This window comes from Ambystoma mexicanum, chromosome 13 (assembly GCF_040938575.1).
Source record: "Ambystoma mexicanum isolate Mex_15411 chromosome 13, UKY_AmexF1_1, whole genome shotgun sequence".
NCBI classification, from domain to species: Eukaryota; Metazoa; Chordata; class Amphibia; order Caudata; family Ambystomatidae; genus Ambystoma; species Ambystoma mexicanum.
Genome location: NC_090938.1, coordinates 775880955 through 775902305, shown reverse-complemented (window position 1 = coordinate 775902305; position 21351 = coordinate 775880955). Strand labels below are relative to the sequence as shown.

General features: G+C 48.8%; 1 long non-coding RNA gene across 1 annotated transcript; it reads right to left on the bottom strand.

Annotated features, from left to right (window-relative positions):
* Positions 1–12313: 12313 nt before the first annotated feature.
* LOC138521937 (uncharacterized) lies at positions 12314–15824 on the bottom strand. The gene is made up of 3 exons (XR_011283182.1): positions 15718–15824; positions 12448–12468; positions 12314–12345 (listed from the first exon to the last, which is right to left on the bottom strand). It is a non-coding gene; the product is annotated as an uncharacterized lncRNA (long non-coding RNA).
* Positions 15825–21351: the final 5527 nt, after the last annotated feature.

The following is a 21351-nucleotide window of genomic DNA, read 5'->3' as shown; positions in this document are numbered from 1 at the left end:
GTGCTGGTAGAAGCGGAGTATGGCACAAGATATCATTTGGACGTATGGGACATGAGTGTGTGCTGGTGGAAACGGAGTATGGCACGAAATATCATTTGGACGTATGGGATATGAGCGTATGCTGGTAGAAACGGAGCATGGCACGAGATATCATTTGGACGTATGGGATATGAGCGTGTGCTGGTGGAAGCGGAGTATGGCACGAGATATCATTTGGACGTATGGGATATGAGTGTGTGCTGGTGAAAGCGGAGTATGGGACGAGATATCAATGGATGTATGGGATATGATTGTGTGCTGGTGGAAACGGAGTATGGCACGAGATATCATTTGGACGTATGGGATATGAGCGTGTGCTGGTGGAAACGGAGTATGGCACGAGATATCAATGGATGTATGGGATATGATTGTGTGCTGTTGGAAACGGAGTATGGCACGAGATATCAATGGATGTATGGGATAGGATTGTGTGCTGGTGGAAGCGGAGTATGGGACGAGATATCATTTGGACGTATGGGATATGAGCGTATGCTGGTGGAAATGGAGTATGGGACGAGATATCATTTGGACGTATGGAATATGAGCGTATGCTGGTGGAAACGGAGTATGGCACGAGATATCATTTGGACGTATGGGATATGAGCGTGTGCTGGTGGAAACGGAGTATGGCACGAGATATCAATGGATGTATGGGATATGATTGTGTGCTGGTGGAAGCGGAGTATGGCACGAGATATCATTTGGATGTATGGGATATGAGTGTGTGCTGGTGGAAACGGAGTATGGGACGAGATATCATTTGGACGTATGGAATATGAGCGTATGCTGGTGGAAACGGAGTATGGCACGAGATATCATTTGGACGTATGGGATATGAGCGTGTGCTGGTGGAAACGGAGTATGGCACGAGATATCATTTGGATGTATGGGATATGAGTGTGTGCTGGTGGAAGCGGAGTATGGCACGAGATATCATTGGACGTATGGGACATGAGTGTGTGCTGGTGGAAGCGGAGAATGGCACGAGATATCATTTGGACGTATGGGATATGAGTGTGTGCTGGTGGAAGCGGAGAATGGCTCGAGATATCAGTTGGACGTATGGGACATGAGCGTGTGCTGGTGGAAACGGAGTATGGCACGAGATATAATTTGGACATATGGGATATGAGCGTGTGCTGGTGGAAACGGAGTATGGCTCGAGATATAATTTGGAGGTATGGGATATGAGTGTGTGCTGGTGGAAACGGAGAATGGCTCGAGATATAATTTGGACGTATGGGATATGAGTGTGTGCTGGTGGAAACAGAGTATGGCACGAGATATCATTTGGACGTATGGGATATGAGTGTGTGCTGGTGGAAACGGAGAATGGCACGAGATATAATTTGGACGTATGGGACATGAGTGTGTGCTGGTGGAAGCAGAGAATGGCACGAGATATAATTTGGACGTATGGGATATGAGTGTGTGCTGGTGGAAGCAGAGTATGGCACGAGATATAATTTGGAGGTATGGGATATGAGTGCGTGCTTGTGGAAATAGAGTATGGCACGAGATATCATTTGGACGTATGGGATATGAGTGTGTGCTGGTGGAAACGGAGTATGGCACAAGATATCATTTGGATGTATGGGATGTGAGTGTGTGCTGGTGGATTTGGACGTATGGGATATGAGTGTGTGCTGGTGGAAACGGAGTATGGCACAAGATATCATTTGGATGTATGGGATATGAGTGTGTGCTGGTGGAAGCGGAGTATGGCACGAGATATCATTGGACGTATGGGACATGAGTGTGTGCTGGTGGAAGCTGAGAATGGCACGAGATATCATTTGGACGTATGGGATATGAGTGTGTGCTGGTGGAAACGGAGTATGGCATGAGATATCATTGGACGTATGGGACATGAGTGTGTGCTGGTGGAAGCTGAGAATGGCACGAGATATCATTTGGACGTATGGGATATGAGTGTGTGCTGGTGGAAACGGAGTATGGCACGAGATATAATTTGGACGTATGGGATATGAGTGTGTGCTGGTGGAAACGGAGTATGGCACAAGATATCATTTGGACGTATGGGACATGAGTGTGTGCTGGTGGAAGCGGAGAATGGCACGAGATATCATTTGGACATATGGGATATGAGTGTGTGCTGGTGGAAGCGGAGGATGGCACGAGATATAATTTGGAGGTATGGGAGATGAGCGTGTGCTGGTGGAAACAGAGTATGGCACAAGATATCATTTGGACGTATGGGATATGAGTGTGTGCTGGTGGAAGCGGAGTATGGCACGAGATATAATTTGGAGGTATGGGATATGAGTGTGTGCTGGTGGAAACAGAGAATGGCACGAGATATCATTTGGACGTATGGGATATGAGTGTGTGCAGGTTGAAACGGAGTTGGCACGAGATATAATTTGGAGGTATGGGAGATGAGCGTGTGCTGGTGGAAGCGGAGAATGGCACGAGATATCATTTGGACGTATGGGATATGAGTGTGTGCTGGTGGAAGCGGAGTATGGCTCGAGATATCATTGGACGTATGGGACATGAGTGTGTGCTGGTGGAAGCGGAGAATGGCACGAGATATCATTTGGACGTATGGGATATGAGTGTGTGCTGGTGGAAGCGGAGTATGGCACGAGATATAATTTGGACGTATGGGATATGAGTGTGTGCTGGTGGAAACGGAGAATGGCTCGAGATATCATTTGGACGTATGGGACAAGAGTGTGTGCTGGTGGAAACGGAGAATGGCTCGAGATATAATTTGGACGTATGGGACATGAGTGTGTGATAGTGGAAACGGAGTATGGCACGATATATATTTTGGAGGTATGGGATATGAGTGTGTGCTGGTGGAAACGGAGAATGTCTCGAGATATAATTTGGATGCATGGGATATGAGTGTGTGCTGGTGGAAACGGAGTATGGCACGAGATGTCATTTGGACGTATGGGACATGAGTGTGTGCTGGTGGAAGCAGAGAATGGCACGAGATATAATTTGGACGTATGGGATATGAGTGTGTGCTGGTGGAAGCAGAGTATGGCACGAGATATAATTTGGAGGTATGGGATATGAGTGCGTGCTTGTGGAAATAGAGTATGGCACGAGATATCATTGGACGTATGGGACATAAGTGTGTGCTGGTGGAAGCGGAGAATGGCACGAGATATCATTTGGACGTATGGGATATGAGTGTGTGCTGGTGGAAACGGAGTATGGCACGAGATATCATTTGGACGTATGGGATATGAGTGTGTGTGCTGGTGGAAACGGAGTATGGCACGAGATATAATTTGGAGGTATGGGAGATGAGCGTGTGCTGGTGGAAACAGAGTATGGCACAAGATATCATTTGGACGTATGGGACATGAGTGTGTGCTGGTGGAAGTGGAGAATGGCACGAGATATCATTTGGACGTATGGGATATGAGTGTGTGCTGGTGGAAGCGTAGGATGGCACGAGATATAATTTGGAGGTATGGGATATGAGTGTGTGCTGGTATAAACGGAGAATGGCACAAGATATCATTTGGACGTATGGGATATGAGTGTGTGCTGGTGGAAGCGGAGAATGGCACAAGATATCATTTGGACGTATGGGATATGAGTGTGTGCTGGTGGAAGCGGAGTATGGCATGAGATATAATTTGGAGGTATGGGATATGAGTGCGTGCTTGTGGAAATAGAGTATGGCACGAGATATCATTTGGACATATGGGATATGAGTGTGTGCTGGTGGAAGCGGAGAATAGCACGAGATATCATTTGGACGTATGGGATATGAGTGTGTGCTGGTGGAAACGGAGTATGGCACGAGATATAATTTGGAGGTATGGGAGATGAGCGTGTGCTGGTGGAAACAGAGAATGGCACAAGATATCATTTGGACATATGGGATATGAGTGTGTGCTGGTGGAAGCGGAGTATGGTACGAGATATAATTTGGAGGTATGGGATATGAGTGTGTGCTGGTGGAAACGGAGTAGGGCACGAGATATTATTTGGACGTATGGGAGATGAGCGTGTAATGGTGGAAACTGAGTAGGGCACGAGATATGACAACGGGTTACCCGGCATTAAAGAATTAAACTTAAATAAAATCCCTGTTGCCCCCAAAATGAACTATGAGGCTGGATTTCCAGCCGTTTCTGAGGGGGAAAAATCTCATTGGACTTGGCTGGCAAAATTGGTGGCTCTAAACGGGGGACCAGGCCCTTAGCACATGTCCCTGACCAAATGGCGAGTCTGCTCAGTGGGAACACACGCGGACATCGCCATTTATTGGAGGGGGGTGGCTTGATGGAAGAAAATGATGACCACTCCTTGGTGGCTCTCCAAGAGACTTGACTTACTGAAGAATTTGTCATTGATGGTTGGCAATCTTGCCATAAACTGGCGGCCAAGGGTCTATGGGGTCGCCCCAAGGGAGGCCTACTGCTCTCAGTTAAGAGCCCCCTTATTGTGCTGGAGATTGTTACTACTTCTCCTAGTTTGTTAGTTGGTAAGATTACCTTTCCAATTGGTTCACTCTGTGGGGTGTCCAGTGAACTTATTGTTGTGAACGTCTATGATCCACCCTATAGGACCCCACGCGAGATGGTGATGTCAGAGTTGGACTTATTCCTCCAGTGTAAGCTTGGATGTACCCCATGTATAATCTGTGGGGACTTTAATTCCAGGATACAGAGGGAATTGTCCCGCCCGGACTGTGAAGCCACCTCTGAGATCATTCTGGCAGATGAGGATCTGCTCTCATGTTGCTGTAAGAGAGTTTAGGAAGATCGTTGAGGGTGATTCCCACGTGACAGGTGATTTAGTCAGCGTTTCAGAAACAGCTTGGGGTGATTTCATTGGCAACACCTTGGGGCGAGTTGCCATGGTGGATATAGTTGTGTGTGGTGCGACGGTGGACACCCTCACAAACTTATCTGAGAATAAGTGGACTTACTCCAAGGGTCCGGCTGATGTTCTGAGGCTAATCGGGAGAAGTAAAACCTCCAGAGCACCCGGTCCGGATGGTATTTGTAGTACTCTGATCAAAGCCGATGCTACCCATTGGGCTAATGCCCTTCACTGGTTATTTTGCTGGATCACAGAAGCGCAATTGATTCCGCCATCCTGGTGGGACAGTACCATTGTGCCTATTTGGAAGAAGGACAATAGGATTGATCCAAGAAATTACCAGCTGTTGGCCATGCTAGACGCCCCATTAAAAAACTTCACTTGTCTCTTTATTGGAGGAATTGTGGAATTGGGCAGTCAGCTTGAACATAATACCGTTCAACCAAACTGGCTTTCATAAGGGCCTGAGTACATCCACCAATTGCCTCGCGCTGTTAACAGTGATCCAACAAGCCTGGAGTATTTGTCTTAGAACAGTGGTGTGGCATTTATAGACTACAGCGCTGCCTTCGACTCTGTTGATAGGCATAGGCTTTGGAATCAGCTGCCGAGTTGGAATATTCCAGCAGGTCTCCACTCTATGATAGTCGCACTTCACGATGCTCTACAATCTCTACAAGGCCGACATGGGATCGGCGCTGCATAACCCTACCTCTATCCCGCCTAAATTGGGGAATCTTTCAGTACAATGGATGGGTTATGCGGATGATAGTGTCCTGCTCGACTGTACTCCTGTAGGGCTGCAGGCTGCTTTGTCTAAACTTAAGGAATATTCTGACCTTAACTCCTTGGGGCTCATTACAAGTTTGCCAGTCCGGAAACAACGGCACCGGTAAGCTTGCCGGTGCCGTTGTTTCCGGACCGGCAAACTATGAGTTGTGCTTGCGGGTGCCTTTCTGCCCACTAGGTCTGTCCTGGCGGGCAGACCGGCACCCGCAAGCACAATTAGATGGATGCACCGGCACCGTTATGAACGGTGCTGGTGCATCCGACCTCCCCATTCCCATTGAGCCCTATGGGGCTCAAATGGGAATGGGGACCATTTAATTCCGGTGCCCGCGGATGGGCAATTACTGGCCCGCCAGGACATTATCCCCGGATAATGACCCGATAATTGCCCATTCGCAGGTGCAGTGCCAGAATATTTCACAGGTTTGGCGGTAGCCTGCCGGTTTTACCGGCAAGGCCACCGCAAAACCTATAATGAGGCCCCTTCTCTGTTAATCCTAATAAATCTAAAATCATGATTTTTTCGCCGCAGCATGTGCTAAAGCTCAGCGTTTTGAATGGTACCTTGGAGAACAAAAACTAGAGGTCATCGACGAATATAAATATCTTGGAGTTGTGCTCGACAGGAGGTTAACCGGGGCATTCCATCTTGAGATACTTGAGCGGTTGTTTTGAGGAGACTGGGGCACTGAACACAATAACACTGTCCATCATATATCCTTACTCCAGCCCCCAAAAAAAGCACATGGTTTAACACCAGCACACAATTTCATGCTGGCATTAAACCAATGGTTTCCTATGGACTCCGCCTGCTATTTACACCTGGTAAATGCCAGCAGATACCACAGGAGCTGATGGTCAAGGACTCCTGCCATCGTTTAATGGGGAGGCAACTCCGCACGGTCCTTAAGCTTGGATAACTGTGTGATCATCGACAACAATGAGTCAAAGGAGGGCTCAATCACTAATGAACCTGCTAACAAATAGAAGGCTAAAAAGAGCAAAAAGAAGGCACACAAGAAAAAGGCTCATACTAAACAGGCTGATTTTAGCAGCAATCCAGGATGAGCAACAATCCTGGCTTGATTAATTCCAGTTCCAGAGTTACTACCCTTGTGATCAATGATAAGGGTTCATATGACACTCTACCATTAGAAGGAAATAAGACCAAAGTCTCCGCTTAACATCCTACTAAAAAACAAAACTACATCAAAAGGCTTCCAGCTGCTGAGTCTAATACTCTTTCTACTAGAGGTGCCTCCAGAAATAAAGACAGCATCGCAAGGAACTCCTGTGCACCCTAAAAGCACTGGTTCATTTATACAGACTACAGGAACTATTAAGTGCCAACCATTACCAGAAGATTCCCACATTCTGGAAGATTTGGAAAACCCTTTTCCAGAGGATAATCATAGGATAACATCTAACGCCATTGCTTTGGACACGCACCCTAACGGCTCCACCTACTATCCGTCGATGAGGAAACTGGTGTCGCTAAATCAGTAAACGGGAAGAGGGGCCTCTACCAACCTCATTCTAATTTGGATGCTGACTGCTTGGCCCTCAAAGTACAGAGCCTTTTTTATGTTAGTCGGGACTATTATCCAAATCGAACAACCATCTTCCATTTAGTCAATGACATAATTCCTCTGCAGTCTCTACAAATGGAGGACATCGCGATTGTTGACCTCCTAGAAGACTCCTACTATGCTAGCATGATAGTTTATTTTCGCAATCCTGCTGGACTAGATTTAGTCACGTCACATGATGCTGATTTGGGAAAGTTAGGTTATGACTATTCTATTGTTAAAGCTCCATCTAGAAAGTTTGGGCTGAATCTAGAGAGGGGGGTACTGAAATCCAGTAGACCTGTTCCTTTGCTTTCTACTAGACCCTCTACATCCAACCTATGGGAGTCAACCTTAATCGATCAACACTATCTCCCAGCTGACAAGGTGACGCTATTACTGTCACGAATGATGCTCTTGGGTTAAGCCATGATGAATCTAGATAGGGGGGGGCAGAAATCTAGAAGACCTGTTCCTTTGCTTTCTACTAGACCCTCTACATCCAACCTATGGGAGTCAACCTTAATCTATCAAAGCTATCTCCCAGCTCACAAGGCAAAGCTATTACTGTCACCATTGACGCTCTTGGGTTAAGACTTGTTGATGTCCACTCTCCCTTGGAAGAGAAAGCAGGGTTGGCTGCTACCAGCTGGCAGTGTTTACCCTTAATTCTACAACCACAAAATCCACGTAGATCCTAGCTGCACTTTTACCATGTTGTCCTCGAACACCCGAGTCTTCTCCCAATATACTGAGCCTGAAGGTTTATTAGAGAACATCCCCAATTTCTGTGTAGTGGCACTACAGGAGACCTGGCTCCAGGATAACTTGGAAATTGGCGGCCGCCATTCCATTCAAACTATGGCTACAAGGGGACTCAAGGGCGACCAAAAGGAGGATTGATCATTAGTGTTGATAATACTTACCAAATCACCAAGATCAGCACTTCAGGCGACTCAATGCTTTCTGCTATTATTAATTGGGCCCCGAAGTGTGGCCATACAACTTCTCTATTAATCATCAACATTTATGATTTACTCCCGAGGCTTTATCATGCTAAACGGTCTTTGCCCAGGTGTATCGCCAGAGTAATATACCAGAGTGACTGACAACAGTGCATCGACTATCGAGTAGGTCTTACTAAACATCAACATGTACCCAGATATGAAGGTCTTAACAAGAACAGAAAGTGACCGCTTTCCCCTCCTCTCCTATATAAATGACACTGAGCCGGTTCATGATAGTGACCCCATCAGCAACATGACTATAAACCAAGGGTGAGTTGGAATCCAGGTAATATTGATAAGGCCATTTGCTTGATCACTGATCTCAAATTAGATTCACAAGCCACTTGCAGTGCAGAGGCCTTAATCAACCGCAGCATCGCTTTCCTGCTAGCTGCATTGCAGAAGTGGGCCTGATTCAGAGGTGCCTGTTAAAATGGAAAAGTGCTGTGTCTCTGGGCTTGATTCAGAGGTGCATGTTAAAATGGAAAAGTGCTGTGTCTCTGGGCTTGATTCAGAGGTGCATGTTAAAATGGAAAAGTGCTGTGTGCCAGGGTCTGATTCATAGGTGCATGTTACAATGGAAAAGTGCAGTGTGTCTGGGCCTGATTCAGAGGTGTATGTTACAATGGAAAAGTGCAGTGTCTCAGGGCCTGATTCAGAGGTGCATGTTAAAATGGAAAAGTGCTGTGTCTCAGTTGAATGACACTTTTCGATGAAGAAATGGATTCTGATGTAATCTGAGAGTGGCGGCAATATATCAAGTCTGCCTCTCCTGCAAAGCCGTGATTTACGGCATAGCAACATCCTTGCCAACCACCTAAAGAGGCGTTAATTAACGGCACCCGTTAAGTAATGCATCTTTTGAAACAGGGGTAGTTCCTCAGGTCCTGAAAAAGGCTTGGGTCACTCCCATTATAAAAAAGCCAGGATTACCTACTGACATACCTACTAACTTCAGGCCAATTACAAATACCCCTTTTCTCCTGAAAATTCGGGACCAGGTGGCATACAGAGAAATAGCAACACACATGAAAGAACATCCCATTTTGAATGATTCTCAGTCAGGCTTTAGGGTTGGTTTTGGCACAGAGACGGCGCTACTAGAACTTAAATCCAGGCTTCTGAATCGCATGGATAAAAATGAAGCCTCTCTGCTAATGTTGTTGGACCTGTCAGCGGCCTTCCACCTGGTGGACCATCCCATTCTGGCCACCAGGTTGGGGGAGGTTCCGAACATCTCTCCTATAGCATCACAATGGCTCTCGTCTTTTCTCAGTAAAGTAGTGTATTTGCCCTAGAAGCAGAAGCTGCACCCATAGACATTGGGGGTACCGCAGGTATCTTGTACTTGGCCCTGTTTGTACAACCTTTTCACAGTGCCGTTCTTTGCCATGTTAGCCCATGAAGGGGTGAATTTCATAAATGATGCAGATAATATGCAGTGTGTCGCCCCCCTCCTTGGAAATCATGACTCAGATGAAGCGCTGATTAGTAAAATGGATGCACTGATCGAGACCTGGATGGTGCAGAATACATTGGCTTTGAATCATGAAAAAACAGAGCTGCTGGGGGTTGGCTCACCCAACATGACACAAAAACTGGGTCAAACATATGACTGTTTCCATATTGGAACTGTGAAAATTAGCCCTCTCAAGAAAGTCAAAACGTTGGGGGTTATTCTGGACTCACACCTCAGCATGAAGCCTCATGTGTGTAGTGTCGTCTCATCATGTGCTTATTATATCAAACTACTGGTTCATCTAAGACCTCTTGTATTGCAGACGAATGCAGAGAATATAGCAAGGGTGATAGTGGGAGCCAAGATTGATTATTGCTCTAGTCTTTTAGTCGGCATTAATAAAACGACCTGCAAGATATTGCAGGTTGTACAAAATGGAGCGGTAACGGGTCTTTCACGTAGAGATCATGTTTCTACAGCAAGGCGTGCTCTTCAGTGGCTCCAGGTGGAGTCTAGAATACTGGTCAGATTATTGGTCATTACACAGAAGTGTAGAAGCTCTACTTGCAAATAAAAGACAAATAGGAACTTTGAGGTCCAGCAATCAGGATCTTTTGATGATCTCGAGGTGTAGGACCGAGAAGGCCTCAACGGGAGCCTTCTTACTATTGCCCCTAGGGCTTGGAATGACCCACCGTTGGATTTAAGAGATGTGGTTAGTTATTAAAAGAGGCGGCATTCCTTACAAAACGTTTGTTTTTCTGTAAAAAAAAGTCTAGGACTGTCTGAAAGAAGTTTTCAATTCAAGCTGTCAGCCCCATATTTTCTGTGTTACAGAAAGTGCTGCCGAGACTCTTCAAGCTGACGACACTTTCTATACTGTAGAAATGTGTCTCTGCTTTTTGCATTTTGGCCAGAGGTGCTCTGCATGGTAACCCTGCAGCGCTCCATCTGCACATATTTTACATGTTTTTTTCTTGCCTGCTACACAACATCTCTCCTCCACTCTTCCCATCACCCTCAGAATGCAGGTAGGAGGATTTGGGGGAGGGAATGTCGTATTACAACGTGGCATTTAGCGCAGGCTCAGAATCAGGCCCAAGTGTCACTGCAGGGGACTCATGGCGCCTCACCTACTGGTGACTCTGTGTGACTCATGTTCCTTTCCTATGACCGAGTGTCACTGCAGGGGACTCATGCCACCTCACCTACTGGTGACTCTCTGTGACTCATGTTCCTTTCCTATGACCGAGCGTCACTGCAGGGGACTCAAGCCGCCTCACCTACTGGTGACTCTCTGTGACTCATGTTCCTTTCCTATGACCGAGCGTCACTGCAGGGTCCTCAAGCTGCCTCACCTACTGGTGACTCTCGTTGACTCATGTTGCTTTCCTATGACCGAGTGTTGCTGCAGGGGACTCATGCCACGTCACCTAGCAGTGACTCATGTTCCTTTCCTATGACCGAGTGTCGCTGCAGGGGACTCAAGCCGCCTCACCTACTGGTGACTCTCTGTGACTCATGTTCCTTTCCTATGACCGAGCGTCACTGCAGGGGACTCAAGCCGCCTCACCTACTGGTGACTCTCTGTGACTCATGTTCCTTTCCTATGACCGAGTGTCACTGCAGGGGACTCAAGCCGCCTCACCTACTGGTGACTCTCTGCGACTCATGTTCCTTTCCTATGACCGAGTGTCGCTGCAGGGGACTCATGCCGCCTCACCTACTGGTGACTCTCTGTGAATCGTGTTCCTTTCCTATGACCGAGTGTCACTGCAGGGTACTCATGCCAACTCACCTGCTGGTGACTGTCTGTGACTCATGTTCCGTTCCTATGACCGAGTGTCGCTGCAGGGGACTCAAGCCACGTCACCTAGCAGTGACTCATGTTCCTTTCCTATGACCGAGTGTCGCTGCAGGGGACTCAAGCCACGTCACCTAGCAGTGACTCATGTTCCTTTCCTATGACCGAGTGTCACTGCAGGGGACTCAAGCTGCCTCACCTACTGGTGACTATCTGTGACTCATGTTCCTTTCCTATGACCGAGTGTTGCTGCAGGGGACTCATGCCACGTCACCTAGCAGTGACTCATGTTCCTTTCCTATGACCGAGTGTCGCTGCAGGGGACTCAAGCCGCCTCATCTACTGGTGACTCTCTGTGACTCATGTTCCTTTCCTATGACCGAGCGTCACTGCAGGGGACTCATGCCACGTCACCTAGCAGTGACTCATGTTCCTTTCCTATGACCGAGTGTCGCTGCAGGGGACTCAAGCCACGTCACCTAGCAGTGACTCATGTTCCTTTCCTATGACCGAGTGTCACTGCAGGGGACTCAAGCTGCCTCACCTACTGGTGACTATCTGTGACTCATGTTCCTTTCCTATGACCGAGTGTTGCTGCAGGGGACTCATGCCACGTCACCTAGCAGTGACTCATGTTCCTTTCCTATGACCGAGTGTCGCTGCAGGGGACTCAAGCCGCCTCACCTACTGGTGACTCTCTGCGACTCATGTTCCTTTCCTATGACCAAGCGCCACTGCAGGGTACTCCAGCTGCCTCACCTCACAGTGACTTATGAGATCCAGGAGGACCCATGGAGGGTTAGAGTTTGGGATTTGTAAATCACAAGTACTCACGTTCACAGGATTTCACGTATCTCCAATCTGAAAGCAAGAAGAAAATTAAGGGTTTGTGAAATCAGACAAACCAGCGAGACATTGAAGTATGTTAAATATAATATATTTATTACCATTAATGAAACTTACCCATTTCTGCAGGAAATATTTCTGTAGTAAAAGAAAAACAAGTGATGTATTAGACCCCAAACTTTTTTACTGCAAAACATAACCCAGCACTCCCTGCCCTTCCCCTAATGCCTCCCCTCCAGCTCCCGCCACTGCACCCCCACTCCCTGCCCTTCCCCCAATGCCTCCCCTCCAGCTCCCGCCACTGCACCCCCACTCCCTGCCCTTCCCCTAATGCCTCCCCTCCAGCTCCCGCCATTGCACCCTGCACTCCCTGCCCTTCCCCTAATGCCTCCCCTCCAGCTCCCACCACTGCACTCCCACTACCTGCCCTTCCCCCAATGCCTCCCCTACAGCTCCCACCACTGCACCCCCACCCCCTGCCCTTCCCCTAATGCCTCCCCTCCAGCTCCCACCACTACAACCCCACTCTCTGCCCTTCCACCAATGCCTCCCCTACAGCTCCCACCACTGCACACCCACTCCCTGCCCTTCCCCTAATGCATCCCCTCCAGGTCCCACCACTGCACCCCTACTCCCTGCACTTCCCCCAATGCATCCCCTCCAGCTCCCACCACTGCACCGCCACTCCCTGCCCTTCCCCCAATGCCTCCCCTCCAGCTCCCACCACTGCAACCCCACTCCCTGCCCTTCCCCCAATGCATCCCCTCCAGCTCCCAGCAGTGCACCCCCACTCCCTGCCCTTCCTCTAATGCCTCCCCTCCAGCTCCCACCACTGCACCCCCACTCCCTGCCCTTCCCCCAACGCCTCCCCTCCAGCTCCCACCACTGCACCCCCACTCCCTGCCCTTCCCCTAATGCCTCCCCTCCAGCTAACATCACTGCAGCCCACTACCTGCCCTCCCACAACGCCTCCCCTCCAGCTCCCACCACTGCAACCCCACTCCCTGCCCTTCCCCCAATGCATCCCCTCCAGCTCCCAGCACTGCACCCCCACTCCCTGCCCTTCCTCTAATGCCTCCCTTCCAGCTCCCACCACTGCACCCCCACTCCCTGCCCTTCCCCCAACGCCTCCCCTCCAGCTCCCACCACTGCAACCCCACTCCTTGCCTTTCCCCTAATGCCTCCCCTCCAGCTCCCACCACTGCACCCCCACTCCCTGCTCTTCCCCTAATGCCTCCCCTCCAGCTCCCACCACTGTAACCCCACTCCTTGCCTTTCCCCTAATGCCCCCCCTCCAGCTCCCACCACTGCACCCCCACTCCCTGCTCTTCCCCTAATGCCTCCCCTCCAGCTCCCACCACTGCACCCCCACTTCCTGCCCTTCCCCTAATGCCTCCCCACCAGCTCCCACCACTGCAACCCCACCACCTTGGGTGTCCAATTGTCATGTTTCGGCTTGTCCTCCCCGGCACCCCATAGGGGAGGTCACACACCCACAGATCTCACTCTTTCAGAGCTTAACATTTTCAGCACACAGTAAAGGACCATGGAAAAGGGCATTAAGATCACAGATAATGCAGTCTCTTTATTGGATCAGGCATATAATGCCACTATATCTGATAAAAGGACCTCCTATTTTGAACCCAATACTGCCTCAGTGTCCGTGCAAGCAATACTTAGGGGGGATTTAAAAGTGACCCCCGAGGTATGGCATTACCCCCTACCTGTGCATCTCTCAAATCCAAACTATTGCAATTGACTGCATTGGGAGAGTACCTTCATGCATTGGAACACACATACTCTATTACCCCAAAACCTCAAGCCCTAAAGGCGTCAATGCTAAGTTTCAGGCTCTAGCCGACCGGGAAGCTAAATTATTATCTGAGCCGGTCCAAGTCCAGAAATCTGGGAAGCCGATATGCCTGAGACATTGTTGGCCAGACTGTTGCGTCACGAGTATGGTCAGACCTGTGTTCAAACTATTCAGAGGCCAAGTGGTCCCTGATGCAGCGCTCTCAGGATATAAATAATGTCTTTATTGGCCTTTTGGGGTTCTCTCTACTCTACTCTAATCAGGAAACATGGTCTACTGAGGTGGTAAAGATAAGATATTCAGAATCAGCCCTATGGATAGATTCTGAGAGGCCCCCCTATTCTGGTGACCAGGACGACACTAATGTCTACCAAACTCTATCAAGGTAGTGTGACTGGGCAGTAAGGCCTAGACTTGGGAGACTGTGGGTGGTGATGGGTTCAATTAAGCACACACAGAGCACTCTAATAACTCAAGTGAGGCAGAATGTATACACATGCACTCATATGTATTAGGGCTTGAACCAACTCTTATCAATGAAAATCACAGGTAAGTAAAAGTACTAACCGTACACTATCAACATATGTACATCCGTCATTACGACCTCCACCACATGGTATAGGACGACAACAGGCCTTGCAGTCGTGCCTGCAGAACCGTTCAGTTTCCACTGCAGGAAGTAGAGGGTCCAAGCCACACATATTGTACCAGATCTGTCTTTTCACCACAATACTTCTGACCAAAATAAACTTTATTTTTGCAACATATTTTTCTTAATGAAAAAAGTCTTTTGGCATGTCTCCTTTTAATATCAACAACCTTTAGGTTTATTTTTTCTGCATTATAATTTCTTTTAAAGTTGTATTCCTCACTTCTCTAAAGTAAAATGGTAGAAGACTGGTTAGCCTTTTATTGTCCCCTTCTAATTGTTCCCCCTCCCCTTCTTTAATGATTTGTGTCAGCCCTTCCATTTATCTTTTATATTTATATTTTAATTTTCCAATTAATCTTTTTTCACACCACTATATATTTTGCTAGATTTGATGAGTTTTATGTACAACTCAACGAGTGCATGATCAGTGAAATGTATATGCATTTAGTTTTTTCAACCAGTCATGGATGACAGATTCATTTCTTATAATCGACCCCTCAAAAAACATGTTTTTGCTTTTCAGGAACCCCACCAATCAAATAATCATCCATTCAAACACTCATCCATTCAAACACTCATCCAATCAAACACTCATCCAATCATGGCTCATCCAATCAAACACTCATTCAATCATGGCTAGCTAGCATGGACCACGAAGAGTTAATGCCGAAGCTATCCTCAAGTGCCAAAAATGCCCATTCAGGGTATGCGGCTCTCGGCCTCACCTGGACTGATCCATCGTGACGCTCTCCATTGCTTGCTATCTACCTGTGCCCGATACAAGTACAAGAATGCCAACATATTGGTTTTTCATTGAGCTGTGCAAATGTGCATGTATTTCAATAAGATAAGTGCATTGAGATGGTTGGAAGAGCCTTCCCGATCAGCATCACCTCTCGGGTGGGCCTGGACTCATATCTACCTTTTAATTCTGCGAGCAGCTGGGCATGGCGTCTGATTCTCAGCAGCGTCGTCTCCATTCCAGGGGCATCTTCCTGGGGCTTCAGAGCCTTCACTTCACTGCACCTGAGAATTATAGAAAGATGCTGTATATAACCCTCGGCCTCCAGTGACAAGTGAGAGTAAAGGGGGTCTAAACGGTGAGATAAGGGGGAGGAAAAAGAGACCCCATTCCTAAAGATGGGAAAGGAAGGCTCTGAATCAACAGGCACGAAAGGGAGGGGAGGCACATCCCCTATAAAACAGAGGGGTAGACAGCACCACACGTGTGATAAATGAGAAACAAGAGACCGGCAGCGGAGTGAGGAAGGGCAACAGAGCCACTACTGGGGGCACATTCTGAATGAGAGACCCCCGGGGAGCAAGGTGTGGGCTGGGGAATCTCTACATTCTGAATGGGAGACCCCCGAGGAGGAGAGAGTGGGCTGAGGAATCTCTACATTCTGACTGGGAGACCCCCGGGAAGGAGAGGGTGGGCTGGGGAATCTCGACACTCTGAATGAGAGACCCCCGGGGAGGAGAGGGTGGGCTGGGGAATCTCTACACTCTGAATGAGAGACCCCCGGGGATGAGGGGGTTGCCTTGGGGACCTCTACATTCTGAAACCTTTTGAATGTGAGACACCCAGGGAGAAGAGGCGGGGGTTCAGGAATATCTACTATCTGATACGTTTTGAATGAGAGACCCCTGGGGAGGAGAGGGTGGGCTTGAGCATCTCTACACTCTGAATGAGAGACCCCCAAGGAGGAGAGGGTGGGCTCAGGAATCTTTATATTCTGATACGTTTTGAATGAGAGACCCCGGGGAGGAGTGGGTGGGCTCGGTAATCTCTACATTCTGATACATTTTGAATGAGAGACCCCAGGGGAGGAGTGGGGGGGCTCTGGAATCTCTACATTTGGATACATTTTGAATGAGAGACCCCCGGTGAAGAGAGGGTGGGCAGAGGAACTACTATATTCTGAATGGGAGAGCCGCGTGGAGGAGAGGGTGGGTTCGGGAATCTCTACATTCTGATACATTTTGAATGAGAGATCCCCGGGAGGAGAGGGTGGGCTCGGGAAGCTCTACATTCTGATACATTTTGAATGGGAGACCACCGGGGAGGTGAGGGTGGGCTCAGGAATCTCTACATTCTGATACATTTTGAATGAGAGACCCCCTGGAGAGGAGAGGGTGGGCTCGGGACACTACATACTGATTCATTCTGAATGAGAGACCCGTGGGGAGGTGGAGAGGGTGGGACCAGGAATCTCTACATCCTGATACATATTGAATTAGAGAGCCCCAGGGAGGAGAGGGTGGGCTCGGGGATCGGTACAGTCTGATACATCTTGAATGAAAGACCCCCAGGGAGGAGAGAGTGGGCTCAGGAATCTCTACATTCTGATACATTTTGAATGAGGACCCTCAGTGAGGTGAGGGTGGGCTTGGGAATTTCTACATTCTGAATGAGAGACCCTCCAGGAGGAGAGGGTGGGCTCAGGAATCTCTACCTTTAGATGATAGATTCTGATGGAGAGACCCCCAGGGAGCAAAGGGTGGACTCGGAAACCTCTACATTTTGACTGAGAGACCCCCGGGGAGGAGGGGGTAGGCTGGGGAATCTCTACATTCTGATTTGAGAGACCCCCGGGGAGGAGAGGATAGGCTTGGGCATTTCTACAATGTGATACATTCTGAATGAGAGATCCCCGGTGAGGATAGGGTGGGCTCAGGAATCTCTACATTCTGATATATTTTGAATGAGAAACCCCCAGGGAGAAGAGGATGGGCTGATGAACCTGTACATTTGGATACATTCTGAATAATAGACCCTCTGGGAGGAGAGGGTGGGCTTTGGAATCGCTACTTTCTGATACATTTTGAATGAGATACCCCTGGGGAGGAAAGGGTGGACTCAGGAGTCGATACATTTTGAATGAGTGACCCCCAGAGAGGAGAGGGTGGGCAGAGGAACTGCTATATTCTGAATGGTAGAGCCGCGTGGAGGAGAGGGTGGGTTCGGGAATCTCTACATTCTGATACATTTTGAATGAGAGATCCCCGGGAGGAGAGGGTGGGCTCGGGAATCTCTACATTCTGATACATTTTGAATGGGAGACCACCGGGGAGGTGAGGGTGGGCTCAGGAATCTCTACATTCTGATACATTTTGAATGAGAGACCCCCTGGAGAGGAGAGGGTGGGCTCGGGACACTCTACATACTGATTCATTCTGAATGAGAGACCCGGGAGGATCGGGTGGGCTCTGGAATCTCTACATTCTGATACATTCTGAATGAGAGACCCCTGGGAGGACAGGGTGGGCAGAGGAACCGCTACATTCTGAATGGGAGAGCCCCGGGGAGGAGAGGGTGGGCTTGGGAATCTCTACACTCTGAATGAGAAACCCCTGGTTAGGAGTGGGTGGGCTCAGGAATCTCTACATTCTGATACATTCTGAATGAGAGACCACCGGGAGGAGAGGGTGGGCTCGGGAATCTCTACATTCTGCTACATTTTGAATGAGAGACCCCGGGGATGAGAGGGTGGGCTCAGGAATCTCTACATTCTGATACATTCTGAATGAGAGACCCCCGGGGATGAGAGGGTGGGCTCAGGAATCTCTACATTCTGATACATTCTGAATGAGAGACCCCTGGGGATGAGAGGGTGGGCCTGGGAATCGCTACATTCTGATACATTCTGAATGAGAGACCCCCGGGGATGAGAGGGTGGGCTCAGGGATCTCTACATTCTGAAGGAACAAGGTACTTACCTGTAACTGTTGTTCTCCAGCATGGGGTCTGGCATGGATTCACATGCTCATGAATATATTCCCCGTCGTCAGGCTGGGAATCCTCGGTAAAGAAAAAATCAGTATCAGTTTAGTTTCTGATCTGTCTTTCTTAGTAGTAACCAATCACTGGTCTCTGGGTCATACTGCCCCAGCCAATGACTGCCCTCTCCCTAAGCCCCTCCCCTGGCAGCCATCCTCAGATTTGGTAGCACGTAAAGTGGCAGTATGACCAAGTGAAGAGCCGCAGAGGGGTAGGCGGGAGGGTTCGCATGTGAATCCATGCCAGACCCATGCTGGAGAACAACAGTTACAGGTAAGTAACTTGTTCCTTCTCCAGCATGGGGTCTGGCATAGATTCACATTTTGTATTTTGTATTTGTATTTGTTTTATTTGTAACGCGCACCGTCATGCCCGGAGGCATCAGGGCGCAACTTTAGACATGGTTACATAATGAACATACATATAATCAAACTTTATATACAGTGCAAAGTATTCAGAGTATACAGCAATATACATTATTTACAGAATAGAGATTAGAGCAGGCGCTTGCTGGGAAAGGGCTCCCAGGTACATAAGAAATCCAAGTTTCATGGCTGATTGAAGAGCCAGGCTTTCGTTTTGGACTTGAAGGCACTGAAGCATTCTTCTGATCTGATGGTGAGGGGGAGGGCATTCCACAGCTTAGAGGCTAGGACGGGGAAGCTTGATCCACCCGCTTTTTGTAGTTTGAACCTAGGGATGGTTTAACAGTGGGTCTGGGCGGTTCTTTGAGGGCGGGTAGGCGCGTGGCGGGATAGCCGGTTGCAGAGATACGGGGGAGCTTGGTTGGCTAGGCATTTGTGGGTAAGGCCTAAAGCTTTCAGTGAAATTCTCTGTTTGACAGGTAGCCAGTGTAGATTGGATCTGGATTCCGAGATGTGATGGTTTCGCGAGATGTTTAGGGCTGCTCTAATGGCGTTATTCTGGGAGATTTGCAATTTGTTCAGATTCTCTTGGCTGGTTCCTAGGTAGAGGAGTTTGGCCATGATGAGGGTTCTGGCCAGTGTGACTGCGTTGGGGGTGGTCAGAAATGGCCTGCAGGCTGCAATGAGTTTGCAGGTGAATGCTGAAGCAGATCTGACTGCATGTGTGTGTCGGGATAGGGATAAGGTGGCGTCAAGGTAGACGCCTATGGTTTTAGTGTCTTTCGAAACTTGGATGGTGTTGCCATCGATGATAAACGATTGGAGAGACGGGTCAAGTTTACTAAGGCGTTGCGTAGTGCCCAAGATGAGGAGCTCAGTCTTGCCATCGTTGAGGCAAAACTGGTGTTGTGCCATCCAGGCTTGGATGACCAGGTAGACGTCATTCAGGGCTTTGGTGTCAGCCAAGTAGTCTCCAGTGATGGAAATGAGTATCTGGGTGTCGTCAGCGTAATTCGTATATGAGACACCCAGATAGTCAAGTACATCAAAGAGCGGTTTTGTAAAAACATTATAGAGTGTTGGCGACACGCAAGAGCCCTGGGGGACGCCGCAGTGAATAGGGGAGGGATCTGCGGCTGCAGATTGAGAGAAGACCCGCATAGATCTATTGCTCAAGAATGATTTGATCCAGGCCGTAGCTGACAGAGAGAAATGGGCGGCAGAGTGAAGATGCTTGCATAAGATTTGGTGATTGACCAAGTCGAATGCTGCAGAGAGGTCGAGTAGAAGTAACAGGGCCAGTTTGCCATTGTCCTTTAGGACTTCAATTTGAGATTTTAAGTCTAGTAGAGCTATCTCAGTTCCGTGTCTGGGGTGGAAGCCTGATTGTCTAAGACCGAGGAGGTTATTGGCTTCCAGGTACTCTTGGATTTGCAGGTATGCTGCGCGGTCTAAGATTTTTAGCAAAAACGGGACAGTAGTAATAGGACGGTAGTTGGTGGGTATGCTAGGGTCAAGGGAGGGTTTTTTGAGCAGAGGGATCAAGCGTCCTTGAGGTTGTCAGGGACAGTTCCTGTTTCAAAGGAAGCATTGATGAAGGATGTGATAAATGGGGCCAAATCGTGGGCCGATTCCTTAATGATTGGGGCAGGGATCACCCTGGCAGTTGGACGGTTTGATCTTCAGGATGATGTTTACCACCTCCGCAGTGGTGAGTGGTGAGAATATAAGAATACATAGCAGTACACACACGCACAACCACAACCACGGGAGGTGGCAAGGCTCAACATTAAGCATTTATCAACCCAACATTAAGCATCTCTTACCTCCTCACCAGGCCCACCTTTCAGGCGAACAGGTTACGCAGCACTGCCTGGCCGACTCTGGACTCCTCCCTGGAATCCTGGTTGACGCAGTAGAATCTCGTGAAGGTGTGCGTCGACCTCCACGTAGCAGCCCTGCAGATGTCCAGCAAGGGCACACCAGATAGGAACGCCGTGGTAGCTGCGATCGCTCTGGTTGAGTGGGCTCTCGGACAGCCGGGCAGCGGTCGGTTTGCAAACCAGTGACAGTGCATGAGGCAGCCGGAGAGCCATCTGGAAATGGAAGCCTTCGAGAGGGCCTTCCCTTGGTTCACAGGTCCAAAGTTCACAAAAAGCTGTGATGTCTTCCGAAAGGTCTTCGTGCGGTCCACGTAGAATTTCAGCGCTCTAGCCACATCTAGCGAGTGCAGAGTCCTCTCGGCCGGCGACGAAGGTGACGGGAAGAAAATAGGCAACACCAAGGGCTCGTTGAGGTGGAAGTCCGATGGCACCTTGGGCATGAAGGAGTGGTGCGTCCTAAGCACCACACTCGTCTGGTGGAAAGTCAGGTAAGGGGGTTTACAGGAAAGGGCCTGGATCTCTCCCAC